The sequence below is a fragment of the Pipra filicauda genome, unplaced genomic scaffold, assembly GCF_003945595.2.
Source record: "Pipra filicauda isolate LSUMZ 115617 unplaced genomic scaffold, ASM394559v2 scaffold66_size7647185_pilon, whole genome shotgun sequence".
In the NCBI taxonomy this organism is placed as follows: domain Eukaryota; kingdom Metazoa; phylum Chordata; class Aves; order Passeriformes; family Pipridae; genus Pipra; species Pipra filicauda.
In genome coordinates this window covers 1,504,251-1,529,927 of record NW_024104831.1, presented here as the reverse complement: position 1 = coordinate 1,529,927, position 25,677 = coordinate 1,504,251, and positions in this window count along the sequence as shown.

Below are 25,677 nucleotides of genomic sequence, written 5' to 3'. Positions count from 1 at the left end.
ACCTCCATCAGCTTCATGGGTAGTACATTTGCTGAATCCAGGGCGATCCCTTCCCACAGCTGTTTGTGTGCTCAAAGGAACATTTGGATCCTGGGCCTGGGTGCAAGGGCAAAGTTAAGTGACCAGTTCTCTTAAAACCAAGGTACTTTGGAAAGTCATCAACAGCAAACCTTTTAGGTAGATAGAAAACTTAAATAAAATAAATTAAAATGACATAAAATCCAACATCAAATGCTTAACTAAAACACTTCAAATTGGTGGGAGTTGTTTCAAAGCAGGAATGTTTTCCTAGATCAGGGCCTGCAAGATTTTATAGGCAAGATCTTAACACTTCAGGCAAACTATCCCCTAAAAGTCAGTAAGCAGCAATTGCTATACAGAATCTATTATTCTAATAAAGTCTTTATTTGCATTAATATGAAAGAACCAAATTGTAGGACTGTGCGCAGTGTTATTTTTAAGAAGGTAAAATGGGGAAACAAGCGTGTAAGATGCAAAAGGTAATGCGAATAGATTCTGAGACAATTCCTGGAATGTCTGGCTTATTAGGCATTTACAAATCCTGAGGTATGAATAACTACTAGAATGAGTACTGAAAATCTGTACTTGTTATTGGTGATTCTAACAAAGAGAGGAACTACTGTAGAGGGTTTATTTCTCATCTGATGTACTCTCAGTAAATCAGAATATGATGACAGTCCCTAAAGGGGAAGCAGTCACTTCTTATAAATTGCCAGATTTTTAACTTCCTTTTTGCAGTCATCTCATTCCTAGCAATCTTACAATTGCAGAATAGAAGTGTGATTTCCTGTGATCTGCCTTTTCCTTTTTTTCTTTTTTTCTTTTTTTTTTCTCTCCAGAATGAATTGACCACAAATGCTTAATGTTCTTGTTTTACTTTCATTGCTGATGCTGGAGAAAAAAAAAATAAACACATACATTCAAGTTTTTGTATGGCACATATAACAGCTCTGAGAATATTTGTGGAGCAGAGTCATCATTTGGCTCCAAACACCAAAAGGATATTTATTCAGCCTTTGGGCATAATATAATCTAAAGAGGGGCAAGTGAGATTTCAAAAGGTAAGACTGTTTCCTTTCCCAAATTTCTGCTTCTAATTAAGTGAAACACAATGTGAAAGTTCCTTTAATTTCCTTTCCCTCAATTTTCCTGTCAGTCTGGGAGCCTTAAATGCTGCACCATCACTGAAGAAGAAGCTGTTTGTCATCAGACTTTGTGGAATGCTGCCATTATGTCTAGTAACATTGGCATATTTATCACACTTGGCAAATTGTTTCTGTCACCACTGGATGCTGTTCACCTTCATTTTAATATGTTCTTTCCATTTAGCTCTAAATAAATAAAACAGCAATTTTGTGATGTCTGCTTTCCGTGTTAAGATACAAACGTCCCAATTACACATCAATAGAAATCCCTGGGTCACCTCTTCTAAACATACGTTTTTTGTCTAGTTTTGTCTAATTGGCTTTACTGATCCAAAATATTTGCTGAAACAGAAAGACAGAAGGTCCTTTTAGTTGCATGTCATTTAGGCCTGGTCTGCTTGTGGTTTTCCAGTGTAATCACTAACGAAGTCCAAAAGTAGTGGAAATAACATTTACTGTGCGTGGGCTAAATGGTTAGCAGTCTTTGATGTGGTGCCTGAATTTCCTCTACCTTCTTTCCATCAATCTTTTATTAGGTTGTGCTTACAGGTGAGGCACGCCAATTCACTTCAGACTGCATAACACAGAGCCCACGTTACACTTTTTTATGAAGATACAGCTGATCAACTTTTTTTTGCCTGTGATTTTTTCTCTTGGGAGAGAGGAGGAAAAAGATCTCCCACAGTTCATGGTGGAAAAAACAATGGGTCATATGTACTCAGGTGTTCCTGTGTAACAGAGGTTTATGCATTGGCTCAGTTGAAGTCTGCTCCAAGGTTTTTAAGCTATTTCTCTCTGAATCCTACTGGCATGGCTAAACTGGGGCACGTCAGATTTGTTCTTGGTTTTGGCTCCTTATTCTTGCTGTCCAGCCTCTAACTCTGAATGCCACTTTCAAGTGCTGATTGCTTGTAAAAAGCATCCTATCATAGTAGTGGACAGGCACACAGCTTACACAAAAATGACATTGGACACAAACATATTATGAAGATTCAAGGGAAAAAAAATCAATTTTAATAGTGATTTTAAGACTTCTGTTTAAAATCTGAACTTCTCTGAAGCTCATGAAAATCTGATTAAACTCTTCCATTCCTTACCTATGCTGTCACTCACTAGATATCCTTGCCTGCCGTTACGTACTTTCTGACGTTAATCAGAATGAGAAGTAAAATGCTGCTGGGCTGCAACAACTGTTACTCTGAACCTTTTTCCCCATCTTAATTAAAAAAAAAAAAAAGGAAGTACCAGAAATTGAATTTGAAAGACAACTGTTGCAAAATTTCCAACACCATTTTGCAGACCCAGTAGATGAACATACAGAAGTTACAGATGAAGAGCTATTGTTTGGGTGCTTATTCCTGCATAGGGCTTGTGAAAATATCCAAACCTAGCCAGTGTATCTTAAGGTTAAAAGTTTTGGAAATTCAGCTTAATGACAGGATTTACTAAACTGTGAATTCAAATCATTGCTTGTTTCTGAAAAACGGGATCTGTCTCTCAAATAGCTTTAGATGGATATCTGTAGTCTTCATAAAATATGAATATTTGAAATAACTGCTAGTCATGCTAATGTGATAAGTGTGGAAACTGAAAATAAAATTCAAATGTGAATTTTGTCTTGCACTCTCCATCACTATGCTGATAGCTATGAAGCATATTGCTACTACCATTTCTGTTAACCATACAAAAAGATATTTACACTCAAGTGCTAATGAGCAACAGATACATATGCTCTCTCTGAGGATCTTTAGATTTTTAGCAGGAAAGCTGCTAACATAAATTGCTTTTATCCTAACAGGGGTAAAATTTCATAATGTACCAAGCACACTGTGTAGCAAAACTGGCAAAAAAATTATTGCACGTGTGGCAGATATTACTGCCTTCATTATATAAGAAGTTTATGTAAGATAGGGCAAAATGTGATACTCAACACCACGAAGATGTTGCAACTAATTGTTAGGAGGCAATAGAGGGAGAAACCATTCCTAAGGCAAAACAGGAGGAAAAGAGGAAAGGAAATATTGGCTTAGCTAAAAGACCAAAAGGAAGGATAATTAAGGGCAAGATAAAAGAGGTAGCTCAGTTGGTTACAACTTGGTGCTAATAATGCCAAGGTCATGGGTTTGATCCCTGTATAGGCCATTCACTTAAGAGCTGAACCTGATGCTCCTCTTTGGACCTGTCCAACTCAGAATATTCTGTGATTCCGTGAAAATGTCTTGATAACTTTTGGGAAGATCAAGTCTGGAAAGAAAAAAGAATGTATATAAAAGATGCAGTGTTCATGCATAAATGTGGAATTGACTAGTGTGAGTAGGGAGTGCTGAACAATGCCCATGTGCAGTCAGTGGTGCTATTATGTAATGGCATGAAAGATTGCTTCCTGGTCTGCATCCTCACCAGACATTTTCTGTCAGTGCACATCATGCCATTTTTTAATGCATTGTGGGTGTTGTAGGTACAAACCCCAGCAGGACAGTGTTAGCCTTGTGGGGTGGAAAAACCACAGCTGCATGCCTTTGGTAGGGATCTGGCTTTGAGGAAAGTCAGGCTGGTCCCAGCTTTGCTGTGTTACCTCCTTCCTGGTCTTAAATGAAAGATGAGCTCTGAAACTCATGGAGTTAACTAGCATTTTGTTCCTTCTGATGAGAATTTAAAGGCAAAGTTATCAGTATACAGCATCTGGATGCTGGGTGAATGAATATTTTCGATGAAAGAGCTGTGCCAGTGGAGAACTTAAGTTGCTGACTTTTTGTTTATCCTGTTGGTACCAGACAGTGGATGTAAAAGAGCTTCCTTGATTTATCTACTTTATGTAGGCATTTTTGCCACCAATAAGAAATCCTTGGAGCCTGTCTTGAAGCCTACTGTTAATGGCACCCATACAGAGATGAGCACACTTGGTATTTATGATGTATTTCACAGAACCACAGAATATGCCAAGTTGGAAGGGACCCATAGGGATCATCGAGTCCAACTCCCAAGTCTGCTAATCAAACAGCTGTGTAGGCAAGAAGAAGGAGAGAGATCACATTTCTTTAGCACTGACTTTGGCAGATCTGGAGCTGGAGTTAGAGGTAAACCAGTACATGCCACCAGTTAAAGAGAGCTGGGAATGAGATACAGTGTTTCTGTCTTTCACCTCATCTGGGATGTAAAATGATGAGGAACAGATTTAGAAAAAATCACCTCCTTATCCCATTCTTACTTAAATACAGTTGTGTATCTGTGCTTTTCAGCTACTCCATTAAAGGTGTGCTTTTGATGATAGCCAGCACTGCTTGGCAAATAAGAAGCAGTATATTGATATTGGCACCATACATAGACTGTTATCCTTTCCATATACAAGGAGCAACACAGATGTTTTCAGCTTAGTCCCTGTACTCCCTTTACCGCTATGGGAGAAATAAAACAATCAAGTGTTAGAAAGTGTTTATTCTCAGGTTTGAGCACCTTATAGCTTTCTTTGGGTGATGAATTTCTTACATAAAAAAGTGTAATACAGAGAGCCAGAATCTAGCTGTGTAGTCATTTTCCATGAAATACAGCATATTGTATTCTAGATTTTAAAAATTAGTATATGGGAGAGTATTTTTATAAACAAGAAAGATAGCAAATTTTTTTTCTTTGTTCTACAGCTTAACAAATTAAACTAATGGTTATTAGATATTCTATCTTCAAGTCAATAAGTCATTTAATTTTTATGCATGTCTCAGATGCAAAATATTATTTTTATTTAAATAATTTTATTGATTAGGAAGTCTAGAGATGTGATGTTATTTATTTTACTAGTAATAAAATCTTGTGCAAGAGGTATTAGTAGTTGCTGAATTACTCAAGAAAGTGTACAGGACACTTTTTAATCTCACCCCAATTTGGTAAACAAATCTACTTCCATCTTGAGATAGAATTCGGGGGGCAACACGTGGGAGTGTGTAAACAGTGAGAAAGCAAATGTTCTGTGGTGTCATGGCTTTGAGTAAGTCACTGCAGTGTACTTTGTAGCAGCCGAAAGCAATTTTTGCAAGCAACTGTTGCAAAAGCTTTTAATGAACACTTGGCTGGGTAAAAAAGAAAACGAGTTTTAGAATGTCTTCTGTGGTGATCAATAATCTGCACTTTTAGTCTGTTTATCATGTTTCAGGTGAAACATCAGATGTTATGATGCTCTAGTACTTTCACAGGGTTAGAGGGGTTAGCTCTGGACTCCTGGGCAAACGCCAGTTGGCACAGCACACACCAACACTGCTGTTAAATGGGCATATTATTTCTTCCTCATACTCTGTTCTGCACTTCTCTTCTATGACATGCTGTTCCAGAGTTTTCATTGCTAAGTGATATTATCCCTCTGATATACAGTTTACAAATCAATCTGTAAAATATGGTGAGTGCCTTGATGTTCCGTGGATTAGAGGTTATTTATAAATAACCACCTTCATTATTAATATATTATTTTTAATTTCACAGACAGCTCTGTCACATTGCCAAATGAATTTATTTTATAGCTTATTATTTTGGACTGCTGTGTCTGAGCACGTAAATCATCCAAGTCTGCTGGATGAGCTTTCTCCTCGCACAGAGAACAGGTGTGGGTCACAACAGTACCAGCAGCATTAGCAGTGTCTAGGCACTGGAGATTGAGCTGCACAGCCCTTGCACTGGCCTGCATTTGTTGAGTCAAATACCAAATTTCCACTGACTTCGCAGCTTTGATCTGAGCCAGTGGCTGCGGGGAAAATGTCTCCAGGGTTAATTTTTATTAGCATTTGCTTACAGGGTACTGGTCTTTATTGTTTTTTGCAGTAGCTATACTTGATAGTACTTCCCAATGTCTTCCTATGTCCGAGCTATGATTTTAGCAGGAAAAGTGTTGCGATGCTGAAAAAGAATTATTTGAGGAAATGAGTTAATTTGGATTATCTAATGAAACCTCTTATATGAGCGGGTCAAGATTAGCTATCCATAAAGTTGGAATAACTTTTCTAGAAAGTAATGAAGCAAAAAAAATGTTAGTTTCTAATGAGCCTGTTGCAGCAAACAATTTATTCCAATGTGCATATCCCAAACATGGAGGCATATAACATAGTGAGCTTTTCTTTTGCCTCTTTAATTAACACCCAGTGATTCCCTGGCATAAAATTCAGAGTTAAATCTAGTACTCAAAATATTAGCAAAAAAAAAAAGTTTTCATTTGAATATTTGAATCCAGGTATAAGATATATCAAAGTGCAGGAGTTACACATTCCATGAGATGTTATTCTTTCTTTTTAGTAATTTTCCTCTTATTTAGTTTTTTTACTCTTTAGCTAAAATGTGCCTTCCACTATACTGTGGAGAAATTATTCTTATTTGTCGAGAGGTTTTTTTTCCTTTTTCTTTCTAATGTGCTGAAGGGCAGTTCCTATGATTATACTGACCCAAATTTCTGTACCTAACAACTTTTTATTGCCTCATTTCAAGCATCCATGATGGTGTGGAGTGGCGGGACCACCTGTTCTGAAAACTGTAATCCACTTGGACTCACAAAATCACAAACTGTTTTTTAAAATGTAGACCATAACTGTATTTTATAAAACATTTGCACTGACTGTGATGCCTTTTGAACCTTAAGGGCCACTCCATTAGAGTACACATTTTCTGTGAGATTAACAGGACTAGTCAGGCACCTAAATAAAATGTGGGGAATGATCAGATGGGGCTTTAATCTCTCAGGTTGTGCAGATTTACTATATTAAATGATCTCTGTCTTCAACAGATTAGTGTTGACCTTCCCAGGAAATATCTGTGTTAAGGAGGAATTGAATGAAGGCTAGTCTTTCTGGGGAAAAGACTGACAGAATATCTAAAAGAAAACGCCATATGAGAAAAGTTTAGAGACAAAAGTGAAAGAAAGTTTTGGAAAAATACTGAGAACAGTATACTAGGCGTATTCCTGGGTACAGAAATTAGAAAAAAAGTAAAAATGTGAGCCATGGATAGAATTTCATTGTTCTGAACAGGGAACAGAAAATTAAACACAGTGATACCATCAGTGGAAACAAGGCTCTGTTGCTCCAAGATCTGAGTCAGAATTACTGTGTGTAATCACAGATACAGATTGCTAAATATGACAAAAAACATTCAATAGATAATATTGCAGGATTTCCTTCTTGTGAAATTATATTTAGTTGATATACATATGCATATTTGGAAGTCTAACTAATCTGAAAATTATCTGCACTACCTGGTGTTGAGTGTCTGCTTTCTTTCTGAGTTTTCTGAGACATGGCACTTTTTACTAAAGTATGAGTTACACTGTCTGTGAGCTATTACCCATAAAACTTCATTTTAATTAATGTTTTTGTCTACTTTTTAGCATCTTTTGCTTCACAGTACTTTTTTGTTACAATTTTTTGATAACAACTACAAGGTTAAAAGACCCTCCACATTGCTATCAAGTCTGTCAGCAGCCACAGCTTTCCAAGAAAGGTGTTCACTAATTTATGAACATTAAATAACAGCCTATTGTATCGGCATAAACACTCCCATTTTTCTTCTAAAAATAGCACCTATTTTCAACATATGGTTCTCAGTGTGGTCATTTTCAACTTTGGCATTTTTGGAAGAGAAATAGTTCACAGAGAAGATGGTCACAAACCCAAGCTTTTTCTCTTGTAAATAAAGTCCAAATCACTGGGAATAAACTGTATAGCTGTATTAATCATAATGGAATCACCTCACATTAAATAAGTGATGGCCAATTTTTAATTTATAAAATTATAATGCAATAGTCTCTGTTTTATGCTTTTCTTTTTGCACAGATAATTGCTGCTTGCCGCTAACCAGACTCCTAGGTACTTTATCGATGTTACGCTTTAAAGCAGAGTTCGTAGGTCCCTAAGAAAAATGACTCAATCCAAATAGGATATCCCCCAATAAATGAGGAAATGTTTCATTATTTTTTAGTGAGTTATTGTTTTTCCTTTAACATAATTCAAGACTGCAGTCTGTCAGGTTATTCAAGCCAAATGTAATAAGCCAATCTTGATAGAGCTCCTGCTACTCTAATGTATTTTGAGGTGAGCTGTTAAAGCAGTTCTCACAGTTCTTGCTTCTGGCTTTCAACCTGAGGCTCCCAGTTCAGTAGAGCATGGTTATATTCCTGGAGCATGAAGCTTGAAGAAGCCATCAACAGTATGAAGTAGTTGCTAATTATTTTAATCGTCAGAAAAAAATTCATCATAAAGATGAATTTTGAAGTGGAACATTCATAATTTTTGGGTTTATATTGCTGAAATGTTTGCAAGAACTCAACGAAATAGGGCTTTTTAGTACTCCGAGCAAAGCAAAATATTCTCCCAAACATTCAGAAGTGATGAAATCTATGTTTATGTTAAATTATGTAACAAAACACAGACAATTCTGGGAAAGGGAGCTTTAGCAATCTTTCAGGCCTCCCATACCACATGATACAGCCCTAAGGCAACTCCAGGCAGCAGAAAATAAATGAGAGCCCTTGTCAGAAAGAGTTTATAATCTGTGGGTCTTCTCCAGAGCTGAGCAAATGCAATCAGAACATCACCAGGAGCCCAAAAGGGTTTGTGAGAAAGCATCAGTCGTGAATTTTCTGAATTAGAACTGAATGAATGATTAATTTTTTACTCTGTTTGGTTCACTGGCAGTTAGAAGAAGAAAGAAAAGTAGTTTCATGCAGGTTTCTGCCACTCCCTGGCTACATGGGCAGGAGAAATTGTGAACTATTTTTACAGTTGGTAAAATCCGTCCTGTGAAGGGTCATCCAAAATACTAGTCCTCAATTTTCTCAAGGGAGCTAGGTTAAAAATAGCTCCTGGTCAAATGAGCAAAACCGAGGGACATTTTAAAAAGACATTTTGAACATTAAAAGAAGTATTTATCTCACAAAAGTGTTGAAATGGAATATTTTGACTTTTGGGAAAAATTCGCTGACTACTTCCTTCACCTCTAACATGTGCGAGTCACATAATTTATCCAATTGGCACAATCACAAAGCTTTTCACCAGCTTTTTTCCACTTCCACAAAGCATCTTCGATTCTGATGTTTGCAACAAAGAAATTTGACTTTAACTGTCAATTAATTGTTTTCTTAAGGAACTGAATGTGTTCCAAATTACTGATCTAAAATGTATCTCCTTTTCTTTCTTCCTTTATTTTTGGAATTGTTTTCTCACCATTTGTGTGTCTATCTCTTTCCTTCTATCTATTTTTTTGTCTCAGAGAACCAGTTTATGACTCACACCCTGTTCCTTTTTCTGTGGCCAGCATTTGCCTCATCTGATATATTTGCTGCCTTTACTGTTTCCTGTGTTCTTGTTTTGGTTTCAGCCCTTGCACATTTGTCATTTTAGCTGTCTTTGACCTACAATCATCATTCCCACTTGTTCCCTGATGAAGACTTGCAGCTCTAAGTTTTCCTGCTTTTCTTGTGTCCTTCCTCCACAGCATTTCTGTTGCTCCAGTCCTCAGTATTTCAGCCAGGGGACCTGGAAGGCAACTGAAGCAAGGTGACACTTGCCCCACGGGATCTAACCTGCATCCTGACTTTTGGGCTTTGTTAAGAGAAATTACACATCAGTGTTAGCGCTGCCAGTGTGAGAACCGAGCTGTGTCTCCAATATTTATCAGGGCATTATTTGTGGGAAGTTTGGGGGAGAGATGAAGAACAGCTGTCAATTAAAATTTGTACTGATTCGACATCCTGATTCACCTTGCTAGAGTTTAACCCCTTACATCACTGTATGACATGACTCCAGCCTCACTTCTGTGATTTTTCTGCTGAATTCTGCTTAATTTTGGACAAGTCCATGTGTTCCACGTGTTCCAATAATAAGGGAATATATCTTCATTTCAGTATTTGGCATGAAAAATCCCACCGAATACTCTACATAATCAGTATTAACAGTACTCTCTGGTATATTTATTAATATAAATATTATATCAAGCCTTGTAAGAGCAGATGACCTTAAGTGCTGCTGTTGCTGTACTGCAAGAGGATTAAAGCCCTTTAATCTAAGGCTATTGTCTATCCTTTGTGATCTAATGAGTGTATTTTATTACTGATCTTAATATCGTTGGACCGGCGAGTTTATGAGATCATTCTAGATGCTTAATGACAGCGCATTACTAATCATGTGCCCTCTTTTTGACTTAATTAAATATTGATGTTTTATGGCAACCTGGCAAGTATAAGCTTTTCAACCTTGTCAAATCTTGAGAGGTTAAGGGGAAAAATAAACCGTCATGACTATAATCAAATGGCATTTAAAATGCAATTTCTGATTCTTTAGCTAAGCTGCCAATTGCACATTTGATCCAGTTTCTGATTAGAAGGATAATTGGACATAAGATTTCTAATAATTTAAGTCTATTAATTCACACAAGTAATAAATTTGGTGTATTCTCAAGAAAAATAAAAATGAAAGACTATTTCTGCACCTATTCACTTGTGAAGGGTTGTTTTACCTTTGCCAGACCAGCCTTTCAGTGACTAGGAGAAGTATAAAGTCTATGTTTACCCTCTCAGCTCTTTTGCTGAGGTTCATCCCAACACTGAGCACCAAATCTAGGAGTGAAGAGTAAAATGGTGCAGATGATGGGCTGCTCGTGGCTGGGTAGTTATCAATGGGAATACCCAGAAAAACAACAGGAAAACCACTGCAAGAGAGGGTTTTTAAGTTCAAGTACCTTCTCTAGTCACCCCTTGTCCAGCTAAACAGCACTTATCACCCTACCAGTCATGTTTCTGTTGTCATCACAGGAACGTGATATTGCACCTTGAGGGTGCAATACCTTGAAGGCACCTTAATTACCTTGAAGGTAAATAAGATTTTCTTGCATCGATTTCAAAGGTAATATGTTTGGATATTTTGATTTCTCTACATAGACATAGGCACAAATGATTACAGATATGCTTCAGATAGATTTGCATTATGTGCAAATACTGACTCTGGCCCTGAGCCTGTATTATGACCTCATATAACTGATAGACTTCTATTGCAGCATTAAAAAGCCACCTGTATTTGTCTTAAAAGGTATGGTCTTTCCTACCTAACTGTTGACCAAAGTGATCTATAACAACATATATGACTGTTACAGAAGATATTTAACAGGGCTAAAATTTTTGGTCCTGTTCTCCATACAACCCTCACAATATTTTCTTTCCAATGTACACATAAAACCGCTAGACTACTTTACCATTTTATCTCTAGCTTTAGTCAGTATTCAACGAAATATATCTTGACCAGCACAGAGCCAACAGGAAAAAGTCAGTTTACACTTTAAAAAAAAAAATTGGAAAGTAACATTTTGGAAACTGGTTTTTGTAATATGAACACATCAAACACATTTCACAACATAAAAACTACTATCACTGGAAAATGTAAGCTTAACGGACGTGTTTATTTAGGTGATTTTCAACTTTCTCTGCGAATATAGATTGCAAATTGAAGAAGAATGGTACAGATTGTGTTTTACTCTTGTTTAGTTTACCTTGACATTTCTCATATCTAATTATTGGTGAATCAAATGAGATCAGCATGCACACTTAACTAAAATAAAAATAAAGTCCTTGACTATGCTTTTGTTCCTATTTGTTTTGAATACTAAAACACTAAGGTAATACTTAAGCCCCTTCAATAACATCCCTTATCTATGGCATTCAACACTCCCAAACTACTCCAACACCAGACTACAGGCACTACTTTAGGTGACTCAGACCTAGGATCCAGGTTACTTTGCTTCAACTTCCTGTGGGTAATATTAGGTTATAGGTCCTGGTTTTCAAGCTATCAAAGTCAGCTATCAAAATTGTTGCTATGTGTAGCATATTTCCATTATTTTGGTGAAAAAACCACCACAAGCCATGCTTCTTAGACATGCTATGATGCTCTCATACCAAACAGACTGAAGTATTTGTATTTTATATTTGTATATATATATATATACACAGTATTTCTCAACAAGCAATATTTGACAGTATATTTATATTTGATTATATATGAAAAATAATTATAGTTGGATTAATTTGTGGTAAAAGGTTAGTGTGCTAACAAAACTAAAATTTGATTATGAAAGGCACTTTTACTTTAGCCCTATTACCTTGAAATCAGTAGAATATTTGACTGTGACTTCAGTGGGCTTTGGGTCTGTCCCTAATTTCTTGTTCTACTTGTGACATGGTCTGGCTTAATGATGGCATACAGCCTAGCAGTGCCAAAGTCCCTTCAAGTTTTTTTTCTAGCATTCAGGATTTCTATATATGTTCTTCAACGCTCTTGCTCTTCTGGTGTTAAAATTTGCACAAACTATATTTTTAAAATCTTACAGGAAAAAAATTCTTGCCTGAGGTCTCTTTTTGCATAGTAGGGGTCAGGACTCTCGAAAAACTCAATTGCTAGGGACTTTTGTAACCCTCTGTCCACCCATTCCATCCCTTCATAAACTAGAGTTATGTCAAGGCAAAAAGCCACGAGAAGCAATACTACCTAGTTTGTATGTCTGTAATATGGGAAGACTCCATCTTAATATAAGTCACTGTAGTAATTATCTATGTCTAATATTTCAGTTGTGCATGTTCTCTGGATGAGGCATTTTTGCTAACTGGCATTTCTTGGCTATTGTGGTTTGTAGTTGTAAACCATGGACTTTGAGTTAACAAGATGGGTGAAGGGGTCTTGAGGAGCCCTTATTAAGAATTTTACAATAATGTTAGGAACTGTAGCCAGGGAAGCAGCTAATTTAATTTTCCTTGATCAAATATGCTAAGACAGGGAATTATTCTTAAATATAATTGTTCCCTGAGGAAATGAGGAGAGGAGAAAAAGACAGGGATGGGATTATGTGAACACTCTTCATAGAAACTGTTTTTATGGTGTGCATTCCTACTCTCTATATTTTACTCTCTACGTCTGCAGCTGAATTGCATGTAGCCTGCCTTTATCATTGATTGTCGTCACAGGCACAGAGCAAGTCAACCACAGAGGAAGTGGAATAAGACCCAAACAGGGCAAAAGTGAGTATAAACACATATTGATTCTTCTAGGGTACCTGAAGGCAAAGTAGAACATGACTATCACACTCTACCCTCATTATATCATCATCTTTGAAGCTGGACATTTTTTGAATTACAGGCTATAGTTAATGAGGATAATTACAATAAGTTTTAATTATTTGGAGGCCAAATCTAAGTTAGTAACCCTAGAGTTAGAACAAAGAAACTGTGTAAGCAGTCTTTGTGCAGCCCAGTTTCCCATACAGGTTTAGTTCAGTGGGTTTTTTATAGCCATTCACTTTTTCCCCATTCTGTTAAATGCTAGTCTGCTATGGCACTCTCAAAACTATCCTTTATTGGGTTTGTAATTTGATGATGCATATGCTGCGTGCTAAAACTTTAAACTAGTTCTTATAGGCTCCAATCCAATGTGAGTTTCTTCCTATTTCTTTCCCCAAAAGCTATGAAAAAAATTCCAGTTATCAGTTTTCCATGTCATGAAAGACTCAAAAATGAAAAAATAAAACCAAATAAAGAATGAATAGGCACAACAACCCCAAACTCGTCTTCTCAAGTAGAAAATTCCTTCCAGATAAAAATGCTTAGAGATTTTAAGAGTAAACCACCACTGGACAGTGTGTATTATCTGTACTGTGTGTATTAAAAGTAATCTGAAAAGTCACCTGAAAACTAGTTTTGATGCTCAACTACAAGATCATGTGCAAGTTGTAAGACAAAGCCTTTCGGTATTGGCTTATTTCAAAGCAAGTGTTAAAGCCTTTGCTGAAGCAAAAGCTCAAGAATATACTGTAGCAGAATATCTTCCTGCTAAAGAAAGCTAGCAGAGCTAGAAGAAAGATAGAGAAAAAGGTTAGGCAGAATTCCTAAGAACTATAAAAAGTCCCCAAATAACCACAGAGACATCAAAATGTCAGCAGGTTGTTAGACTTCAAATTATAAACGGGTGTTTCAGTGAAGTGATGTAAAACCAGTCCAAGTCCCTGAATTTCAGATCAAGAGTCTTTTTCATTATTTTCTACTAATTATGTTGAACCGTGAACTACATTTAAATTAAGCTTGTCCTGAAGTCTATCTGCTGTGAATCTTCTGAGGTCATTAATCAGGTACTCCGAAAGCACAATATTATCAGTAAATGTAAGTTGCTTTTGGCCTTTTTTTTTGAGTTTTGATTTTTTTTCCTGCACATCTGCAGGTGCTTGGCTCTCTTCCATCTCAGCTGATGTGCTGACTAGGGCTGAAGGTGGAAATACTCCCTCTGGTGAATACTGCACAGAGGACGTGCCCACAACATGAGGTGGAGCAGCCCTTCCATTACAAGATGTTGCAAAATTTGAGCTGTCGTAAGGAGGCCCCCTGCTTGGGTCACCTGGGGGACTGGATATGACACCTCCCGATGAAGAAAAGAGCCGCCTTCATTATTTGCATTCCGTTATTTCATTTGCATAATTTTGTGCACTGCCTACAAGAGCAGATATAGCTAAATTATAGCTCTTGAAATTTGTGTTGCATTTGAGCTGTTCCTGAGCATTTCCTCATGGGGAGTGCCTTATGGAAGAAAAGCTGGGAGAGGGAGGAAGCCTAAAAGACATCTGAAGTACAGTTCCCAAACTGTGCTGGGACACAGATGCTTGCTCAGTGAGCTGCAGAGCACATCTGGAGAACCACTCTCACTTCTTGCCAATTAATTTCCCCCGGAGTTCCCCCGTTTTGAGTTTTTTAAGATATGCAGAATGCCTCCAGGGGCTTACAACCTTTCAGCCTTGTGACTATTTTTGGTAGGAGTTGCAGCCCTGCAACAGCTGACCATCCTGGTGTCAGAGAGCTCTATATACAGATGCTTCCCAGTTGTGGCCAAATGGGAGAAGATTTGCTGTGGTTCTACATGTTTCTCCTACAAACACTGTCAGATGTGCTGCTGTTTGGTGATGATTCTGAAGTGTTCAAAATTACAGAAGTCACCAGCAAGTGTGGCTGAGGATTTGTGAACTCTAGATTTGTAGCTGAGACAGCTTCTCTGAGTAACAGGAAATTTTCAAGGAGAGCTGAAATGAATTCTTCCACCTTCCTTCCTCTTCCCCTTACCCTGGTAACCTGACAGCTGAAACTGTCACAGGAGGCAGAATCAGGTTGACAAGACTCCTTTGTAGACTGCTATTTCCATTCCTTACTTCTGCATGTGCAGAGGCAGCACCTTGAGGCCAAAGACAAGCGGGTTTCGATCATGTTTCTTGGCGTAGTTTTCTGTGAGCCACCAGGTAATGAAGTTGCAGTACAACTACTGTAAGAAGCAAGAAGACTATGTGTAAAGAAGAGGAAAAATGTAGGTACATAGTAAAGAGTAATAGATTGCAATAAAACACTACATAGTGTTTGGAAGAACTATTAAAAAGATGTTACTATTAAAACTAGATGAACTATTAAAAAGATATGGAAGCTTCTGAGCCCTAGATTAGTCTAAATGATGTTTTCACAGTTAGGTTGTGGAGTTGGGTGGCTAGACCTCTCAGCTCAGATGTGTCAGGGTCCTTGCCTGGTGTTGGAAAACTCATTGAAATTAATACAGAAATTTAATTCTGTCAGGTTTTTGGGTACCTGTTCATGTAATCACAAGGGCTGTTTCTTTCCTTGCCAGGGGACAACATGTACGAGTCTATCTGACATACTACAGTCTCTAGCTTTTTGATACCTCTTATAAATCCATATCAGGAAGTTTGTTACAGAAGGTTCAAACTTGAGAAGTCCTTGAAGAAAATAATGATTCTTGTCTTTCAAAGTGAAATACTACCTGTTTTATATAATCATCATGAAGATTAATTCAGTCATCTTTTACCTGTTTTGGGAGCCTTGGAAGAATTAATAATAATTCATCATTTTTGAAACTCTGGGATACATTTTAACATGATGTTTGACAGGTTTGTATAATGTATGATTAATCAATTAGAAATTTTGTACATATGCATGACACTACATGAATATTTCTCTGATCTTTCTCCAACACACTTGTAGACACAGGGTTCTTATACAGTAGTTAAAAAAGTAAAAGAAAATCTTTTCATTCAGCCCCCACTTACGAAAGGTTTCAAAAAGAAATAGTTTTCCATTTACTAATGAAAGAAAAAAACCCCAGAAAATCCATTTGCCTATCAGGAAGTCTGATATGTGCTACACTTGCTAAATCCCCTTTTCAGTGAAATGGATTAAGAGACCTTATAGAAAAATGTAAGTGAGAAAGTGAGATAATAACCTACATGTTTTAAATAGAAGATAGGATTATACTTACTGCTGTGGAAAAAAAGATGTTCTTTGTACTGTGGAATAAAAAACAGTTCCATACACGCTTCAAACCTTACCTGACCTGTTTACTAGTTTAATATTGTTGCTTAAAATTGTCATGAGATTTCAATGGACTGAGCTTACACCTCATTCTCTGAAATGCAGAGGAAACTTCAGCTGGTACCAGTGACATTCATAACTGTATACCAGTGGGCAGGTACTGGATACGAATGCTACCTGTTAGTCACAATCTACCAGAAAAATCCTACATGGGAATAGCTCCAAAATCTAGAAGTATTCTAAATGGTTCTGGATCCAAGACAGACTCAAGGGTGTTTTGATCTTACAAACTAAAATCTGCACACTAGATCTTGTGAACAAAACTACTTTTCTATTCGGAATCTTCTTTACCCATTTCAATCTGGCATGGATGAAGGTGCAAAAGCAAACCATTCATCTGATACTAATTCTTGTATAATAGCTCAAAATGACTGACCAAATACCAGCTAATGGAAAGAGGAATGTGATTTGTTGACAAACACTTCAGTTAATACATGCAAAGTGTGTGCTTATGCACACCAGTTTAGTGGCCTCAATGGTCAGTTTGAGGGAGAAAAGGAAATAGTAGTGAAATTAATCACACTGATGCCTGTCTGTCTGATCTTTTTGGCATATTGCAGAACATTTAATACAGTGAAGTTTGGCAAGGGATTCTGATTTTCAATGAAATAATCTATTTTGCAACATGCTCTCCCCTATCTTATTATTCTTTGGCATGTAACACACTTCAAGATTGGAAGGTCAGATGAAAATATTCATTAGTCACCTAAAAAGGGTTACAGCATCTGACAAGGAAGAAATCAAGTCACAAAAATCCCTTCCAGAGCAGACTGTGAAAGGTTGCACTTGGTGCCAAACGTGAGACTGGTCAGACCTATGTTTAGAAACCCACGATAAGTTCTAAATACAGTTTGATGAAAACCTGATGCAAGCCTCTCCTTTCCCTGTCATCCATTGACATTAAACTGTGAAGTTGCCTGTGATGTCAGTTCTGAATTATTCCCTCTTGGTTGCTGACTCAAAGGCTGGATACTAATGGAGAACCAAGATTTTTAAGGTTCATCAGAGAAGGCATTATAAATCTGAAAAATATGCATAACTCTGGCTGGAGTATTCTCACATGGTTTTTCTGTGCTCTGTTAACTATTCTTTAACAATAATTTTTCAAAAGATCTTTTTTTCCAAAGGCTGTTTTCTTTTTGGTTTTGTCTTCATGCTCTGTCCATGGAGAGGGAATATTGGTATGAACGAAGAAATTCTTTGCCTGAGATTAAGGGAAATTTCATTCAGGAAAGGCACTGACCACTCTTCACTAATAAGAAAGCTTAAAAACAATGTTGAAACTACTTTAGGGAACTTCAGAATATTTTAAATATTCTGAGGCATAAGTCAACTGAAGTTATGAGATTTTGCTTTTGAATCGATTCAGATGTAAACCACAAAAGTCACTGCAAAATAACCCTCTGGTCCTGAAGACACACATGTTCTTAGCTTTAACTTGATGGGTTACTTGCTTGATTAAAGTTTTTGTAATCACAGTGGGGTCCTGACCAGATCCAGGCTGGTGGTCCAGGGTTGACTTTGTCAGACAACGAAAGGAAGGATGTTTTTGTCTCAGTCTTGTTCCCAGGGTAATTCTCTTACTTTAGAACATGCTGCTGTTAAAACCTCTACTCTTCCTTGCTACCTAGGCTCCTTCTTGTCCTATTATCTTCCTTTTTCCAGAGAAAAGAGACTTGTCTGTCCTACTTTCTTCTATTCTAGCTGTTTTTTCCAACTAATAAACAACACAATTCTATCTGTGCAGTAACTATTTCAATAAGCAAGTCAGCATCCAGCATTTGTAATTATTACAGGGCATCTCCAAATATGTTCATGTTCAACCCACGCTTTTCAGTTTTGGCATGCTTTCTTAATGCTGGAAGCATTTCACAGATATTAGCTGGTTATACTTTCCAAGGAATCTGGTGTAATTAAAATAATATAGTTTTCATTCAAAATAAACTTTTATCCTCTTTTTCCCTTTGTAAATGGAAGAGGTGGCAGTCTGGAAATTTCAATACAGATGTGATGTAATTTTGAAGGAAAGGTACCTCTTTACAGCTTCTGAGAGTCACACACAGTGTAATAGGGTGGTGATATAGGAGAAAAGATACTGGAATAGAACTCAGAATGAGGAATTACCCTTTGGGGGAGTGTGTAGTGATGAATAAGAGGGAGGAAGAGAAGAAACAGAGAAAGATGCAAGAAAAAATGCCAACTAGGAAATCAAATGCTGCCCGAACAATGAGAATGAAACCAAATCTAGGGAATTATAACAGGATGAAAAAAGAGAACAGCAAAAATAATCCAGTGTTTGAAAAAATAGTAATCCAGTTATGCACAAAAAGTGTAGAGAAGAAAAACAGATAGAACAGAAGTTGTCAAACGTTAGTTGTCAGATGTTAAAGAGTAACAGGAGCAGGAGATGAATGGAGTAAAGTAGGAGGGAGTAAGTTAAAAGCAATACACAAAATCAGCTTAGAATTCAACTGTCTATCTGATATTTATGGGAAAGCGTCCATAAAGGTCATGTATCAAATAGAATTCTTGTCATATTTCTTGGTGTTTACACTAGCATAGTACATCTTCCTGGCAGAGTACAATGGTTTCCAAGAGAAAGAAATTGGATGATCCATTACTGATTTTCTGCATGGTGAGAAAGAGAGGCCAAATGCGGAACTTTTCCATCCTTCTTGCCCTCCAGATTCTGCATGCAAGCAAGATGTAAACTTCTCTGGCTAGTGTTGGTAGAAGGAAACAAAACTTGACAAGGTTTTTTGTAATTGCTAAATTATCCTTGTTTTCCCGCTATGTGGCTAAACCAGACTGAAACCTCATTTTACATCTTGAACATTTCATAAGCTAAATTTCCAGTCATGATTGGAGTAAAATCAAGCTACAATCTTCTGAGGTTGTCTCTGATTAAGGGTGAGGTATTTCTTGACATTGGTCTGTGGTGGAGAGCCCTGCATTATTGATATCACACACCCCGCACAAATTTCAGTTCTTTGCATGGTAAGACACTTTTTCTCAAGAGTGCCCAAGTGTAGGGGCAAGCCCCCTGGGCCAGGCTGCACAGGCCCCCTCACAGTGTCTGTGAGAGCAGGAGTGGAGTGGAGGCTCCCGAGTTTTCCCATGTTCGTGCTCTTTGCCTCATAAGCCAGCTGCTGCGCTCCAGGTCCATGCCAGTGGATGAATCAACATGCACGTAGTGCTTATGACCAGAGAACTTGAGTCTGAGACCTGCTCTGGTTTGACACCAGTAGGTATCAAAATTTGATCTCCACCCTGTTAATTTACATCTGTTGAATGAAGTAATTTGCACTTTGTGAAATCAAAGGAGACAATACTGCGTCAAAGATATTGTTGGAAGGGATAGTGGGACAAAGTTTGCTGCTGCTGGAAATCCACCCAAATCAAAAATTGCATTAACTGGATATTAAACTCAGGCTTTCAGTCTATTTCAGTCTGCTGCTGCAGAGCTAAACCTTGGAAGAGAGCAAGAGAGAGGGAAAAAAACCCCAACAAGGTTCTACCTTCTGGCAAAACTTACTCTGTCTTCAGGACTAAATATAGAGGTTAATGAAGCCAACAGAAATCTCTCAGTAAACATCAATCTCCTCTGGATCAGAAAAGTGCCCAAATGTTCATTTACAGACTCAAGAAAAATCCAAAATAATGATGTACTAATGAGTAAACCTTGCCTCCTCTCCTTTCACTTCTGTCAGGGCAGGCTGTCTTCAGCAGATACTTTATTTCCTTCTTAAAAAGAGTAATAATATTGCACATATTGGGCCAGAATTTATTGGTTATTTCCATCATAACTGCCATGCAACACTCACAAAGGCTCCAGTTTTAATACCTATTTTTTTGGTTTGGCAGTGTAGTGGCTTTTCAATAAGATATACACAAATAAAGTTTTTATGAGAAGACTGACACATCATACCAGCATTGTGTTCAAACCAGAAATACAATATCTTCTCTGAGATTTTTCAGAACTCTGTTGCTGGATCTTTGAACTATATTATGTCCAAACTTTGTGTAAACAAATTCTTTCTACTAGAATTTGGCCTGGCATTGTAAGTGTCATGAGGGAGGAAAATGGGCTAGTATTATAGCGCAATGATTTCCAGATATATTTTCCTCAGAGCAGTGTAATTAGGTGTAGTTGTGTATGTGTGTCTGGAACTTTATTGTTCACAGCTATAAATGAAAGATACTGTTTAATTAAACCATAATTTACACTGAATATCTGAGATCCATGTTAATTTCAACATTGGCAAGGAGATAAATCTGCCACTTAAAATATTAACGGTTGTATTTCAGAAGATTCTGAATTGTGCACTTGCATTCAGAGTATTAGCAACTGTAGTCATCACTGGCACCAGAGAAGTAATTTTCTTTTTGCTTTTTCCTTTTAATTTTATTGGTTAAGTGTAAGTATGCAAAGATTGCACTGAATCATAAAATTGGAGTTTAGATATTTTAAGAATTCCAAATATTTACAGTATATTAACAAAAAAAAAACAAAACAGAATTCCAACTAGAAGATAATTTGTTTATAAACTGGGAGAGCAATTGCAAAGATGCACAGTGACAGAACAAGCCAAATGTTCTCCTGGTGTTCAGAGGTGGCTTCAGAAGAATAATGCTGCTGGATTCATATTGCACTTTACACCTGGTGAAAGCTCAAGTGCAACATTCTCTTGGATCCAGGACCAAAATGGAGCTTCCTAAAATGGAGCAGACTGAAGACCAGGGAAAATGTTTCCACACTCAAGTCCAGTTACAGATTTTAATATCATAGGCTAAAATTTCTAACTTTCCTGCCAAGAATGCATTTTAAAGCTGCAAAATATGCACTGAAAATGAATGCCAGATTATGGGCAGTTGGACTATTTTCAGTGAAGAACAATGCTTAAACCATCGTTTACATCATAAACAAACTGTGGTGGAAAATGTGTGCAGCCTTTCCATTTAGTCAAAAGGGGAATCTAAAACTTTCCCTTGCATTCAGCTTGTTAACTTACAGCCGGATTATCTTGGAAGCTTCTGCACAGAAAGGGGCCTTTGGCACACACATTGGCCTCTGCCCAAGCAAGAGAAAAGAAAGACAGAAAAAAAATACAGCCACGGTATCTTTTGCACAATTGTTTCAGGTTTCTAAGCCATTTCTCTGCTGAATTTGCTCATTAAAGATTTAATTTAAGAGATATTGGATTGAGTGGATTTACTGGTCACCTCCAAGGCCAATGAATCACAACCTGGCCGCCTATTGTGCAAGAGCACTGCTAACAACAGAAGAAGAAGGAAAACCAAAGGTGCAATGCTGTGGTGTCTTGTGTTACAGGACAACTAAAAGAGTTGCACAGCTTTATTGAAAACTACCAAAGCTGCTGTTTCAATTACAATCTGGGCTGGATTCATGGTGTTTTGAATCACACTTTCGTACCATTTGTTTCTTGCTTGCTGGCACTTTAGGTCCCACATTAGATTACCTTACGGTTCTGGTGCTCATAAACTAAACTGTGTGTGTACTTGAAAATGCTTTGTGTTTGGGGTGTCTGACAAAGGGGACTGAGTGACCAATTTGCTTCATCACAGATATTTTTGAGTCTTAAGAATTCAGTGAAGGGTAGGCAGTGGGCTTTCATTTCCTGTTATTTTTGTGGCAGTTTTCTGTACAGACGTTTTGAAATATGTTGTTGCAAATGATATGGCAGAAATGTTTCCATTTTTGATGTGCTGAGGCTAGTGTTTTTGACAAAAACTAGTGAAGGAATTTTCACTCACTGAAAGCCAGTACTTGCTTAACTTTCCTGACTGAAGTCAAAAGTTCACTTTAATATTGGACACCTGGTTGGATTGGGGTCTGAGAGTCCTCTACGGAATTACACCTGTATGCCCTACTGTTACAGGTGACATAAAAGAGGAATAACAATTGCCCTGGGGAGATTCCAGCTGGCACTGGTAGCTGGCATAAAATCTCATGAACAAAAAGTGGTCTTTTCTTGCAGCAGTGGTTAAAGGCAGAGAGAGATGAGAGGTGGAATAGTACAATAGAGTACAGTACAACACAGTACAGTACAACACAGTACAATGATGGTCACCTCTCCAGAAGCTCAGCAATGTCTTACACATGTTGAAACAGTCTCTTAAGCTTTATCATTCAGGGCATGTGGCTTATAATTCAGAATTTTGTTTTATGGACTTTCTTTTTTGACTGTTTAGTGGGTTTTTAGTTCAGATTGCTAAACTTTCTTTTTTCAGTGAGGGAGGAAAGACTAGCTTTTAATCTCTTACTGTTAGTTAAGAGAACTGTATGGCAATATCTTTTTTTTTAATTCCTTTGGTGCATGCAGGGAGCGGAACCGCTAAATTAGAACTAATTCCACAGTTTCTTCTGTAGTGTGTCATCTAGTGCTTCTCTCTGATGATGCTGTTCTTTGGAGGCTGGGTGGAGATTGTAGTATGGAGGCTGAGCCATGAATGAGCAGAACGTTGGTGCAAATAAAGTTCAAGAGCAGAGAGATCTTCAAGATTTTCTTCAGAGTTCAAGGGAAGGAGTTGTGACTGGTCACGGATCACTCTGTGATTCTATAGCCAATACAGCTATTATTTAATTAACAGTAAGCAAAATGGATGAATACAACCATGAAGGAAAATTATCTGCATTGAAATCTGCATCCAGGCCATGTTCAGAGACTAAGGCTCCTGAATTAGCTCATTCTAGTCTTTATCCCAGCCTACATTACTGAGACTTTGAAGTAAGAGCAATTTAGGTCCCTCTGAAAACTTGAGTCACTTTCTCCATATCTTCTCATCACCTGTTCTATGTAGATGAAAATGGCAATGAAAAAGTAGACTGCACCAGTGCAGAACCCTGTGATCTGTGGTGTTGACATGCTTTTATCAGCAACCTGATCTGGTAAGGAGTTCCCGAAAGTCTCTGCATTCTGCGAAGGTTAAGTTCTGCAGCAAAGTGGTGCGTGTTCTGCCTAAATCTAAATAAGTAGGAGGAAGAACACATCTGAAATGCTTCTCTGCATGGCTTGTTTCCCCTTAATACCTTCAAGTCAACAGGAAGCATCAAAAAAATGCAAGCATACTAGTACCATACTGTCACTTCAGCTCCAGAATTTAGAGTTACTTAGAGTTATTAGAGGTTTGTTTGGCCCACAACCTTTTACAGAAAGAAAAATTAAAATTGGAAAAATGCTACCTTTGTTAAGCATTTGAGCTGAAAATTGGTGCGTAATGAGCAGCTTCTTTACATATGAGTACTGCATAAAGCCAAGTTTACTAGAGCTGCATCATGACAGCCTCCCAGGGATTACTGAGGTGAGAAGAAGGGAGCTTCAGGGGCCTCTGAGTTGTGAATGGCCTCTCCCTGGTCAAACAAGGGGAAAGACAAATCTCGAGCAGAAACACAGCTCCTGCCACCTTGACAGGAATCAGAACGAATGCATGTGGAAATCTCACCAAGGGCTGCCTTTTCATTTATTTATTTCACCTATTACCACTAAATCTTCTTGGGCTCCCTGAAACATCAGTTCTTTTTAGCCTCCAGAGCTCCCATCATCATTGTGTTTGATACAGATGCACAATGAAAGGAATCAAAGGAAAGATTTAATGTGTAGACACAGTTTATTCAGTAACTCACAGGTAAATAAGTTCCTTGAAATTTTACATAGTGAGTATTATACATAGTGAGTAAGTAGAGGAAGCAAAATATTATTTTAGGAGTGATTTTTTGCTGCTTAGGGACAGCTGCTTAGAATCCTGAATTGGAAGAAATGATAATTCCAAAGAGGAGGGGGAGTATGTGATGAAAACACAAGCCAGAAAAAAATCCCATGTTAAATATATGCATACAGATATTGATCAAAAGAGAACGAGTCTTTTGCCTCATATTCCTTGCCTATATCCACTTTTTTGAACAATTTCCTTAATATGCCAGAATGATTCATAAACATTGCCAAAATGTCTACTACTCTACTTATGACTGCCATTTTAAAGTAGCTCTTTGCTCACATTCATGTAAATTCACACATAGCTGCATACACATAATTTTTAAGTGTCGGTGTTAGAAATACGTACAACAGTATGATGTCTAGCTGGCAGTTTGTGTCACTCAAAAAATGTAAAAAATAATTTTTTTCATGGAAAACATCAATAAATGTATGGATATTGAAAGTGACACAAAATAGACGGTAGAATTTTTTTATTCTTCAAAATCAGTTTAAAAAAAAAACCTTCAAAATGCTTTGACAAAATGCAGCTGTTCTTTGGAATTTGTAGCACTGTACTGAAGTATTTGAATTTGAGTCTGGGTGGCATCACAAACATTTTTTTCCCTTTGATTTCAAGCTTTAAATGCAAAATGCTTTGAAAAAGTCTCCCATCCCAAGGGCCTAAAAGAATAGTTTGAAAGATCCTAATGTCAAGCTACAACCAAAACAAATTAGAGGAAACAAATCATTGAAAATAGAAACAAAAAGCTTTAGCATTGCAAGGCAGTTTAGCCACAGTTATATTTATTTCTGCATTTGCAAAGCTGGAGTTTATACTGCATATGCTAATCCTGTATAGAGCTTGATCTCTCAGTAAGCTGTCCGATGGTCTACTGGTGGAGTATCAATAGACTGGACAGGAGACTGCTCTTGTAACTAGAGTGTTCCCCACTGCCCACCACAGTGGAGCGATCAGCCTTTCCACTGATCCGATCCGCTCAGCACATCAGATATTACTGCCTAGCTGATGTTCACCTGGTGAATTTGTCATTCTTCAGACCTCCAAGGAAGGTGCAGCACTGACTGTGCACGTAACACCTGAAGCACAGCAACACAGTGCTTCTGTTCTTCAGCACAACACCCCCCCCCCCGATAATTTTCTTTTCTTCAAAGAAAACTAGCTTCCAATTATTTCATAATTTGGGCATTTCTTGAGCAATGCCAAGGTAAAGGAAGCTGCCAGAAAAGGTTGTGATTCATCTCTCTCTGCATCAGCAGCATATGAACCTTCTTTTGTTTGACTGGAAGCTCTCTGGATTAAGCAGATGTGGTTTAGCAGTGCCTTGTACTAACAGCTCAGAGCCAATAAGTGACT